The following is a 376-nucleotide window of genomic DNA, read 5'->3' as shown; positions in this document are numbered from 1 at the left end:
CGCCCCACACCACCAAGCCCAACCCACCCCCAACCCCAGCCCCAACCCCAAGCCCAGCCCCAACTCCAAGCCCAGCCCCAACTCCAAGCCCAAATAACCCCAAGCTCAAGCCAACTCCAAACCCAGCCCAACTCCAATTCCCAGAGCAATTAACCCCCAGCCCAACCCCGACCCAAGCCCAAACGACTCCAAACCAAAATCCAAGCCCAAGTCCAGCCCCAAGCCCACACCCAAATAACTCCAAACTCAAGAACAGGCTCGCTCCATGCCCAAACCAACTTCAATTCCAGCCCAATTCCAAGCCCAACTTAACCCCAAATAACTCCAAGCCCAACTCTATTCCAAACCCAAATAACTCCCAGCTAATCCTGAGCCC

The 376-nt window shown here is 55.9% G+C and overlaps 1 protein-coding gene across 1 annotated transcript in view; it reads right to left on the bottom strand.

Moving 5' to 3' along the window:
* Nucleotides 1–376, bottom strand: part of LOC103779378 (glutathione S-transferase Mu 1-like) — a gene marked incomplete at both ends in the record, with an annotated part of 1,592 nt that overhangs the window by 960 nt on the left and 256 nt on the right. The window lies entirely within an intron of this gene.

Source organism: Merops nubicus, unplaced genomic scaffold (assembly GCF_000691845.1).
Source record: "Merops nubicus isolate BGI_N331 unplaced genomic scaffold, ASM69184v1 scaffold29779, whole genome shotgun sequence".
NCBI lineage: Eukaryota > Metazoa > Chordata > Aves > Coraciiformes > Meropidae > Merops > Merops nubicus.
Note: the sequence above shows the minus strand (reverse complement) of the source record. Positions and strands in the feature narration are given on the sequence as shown.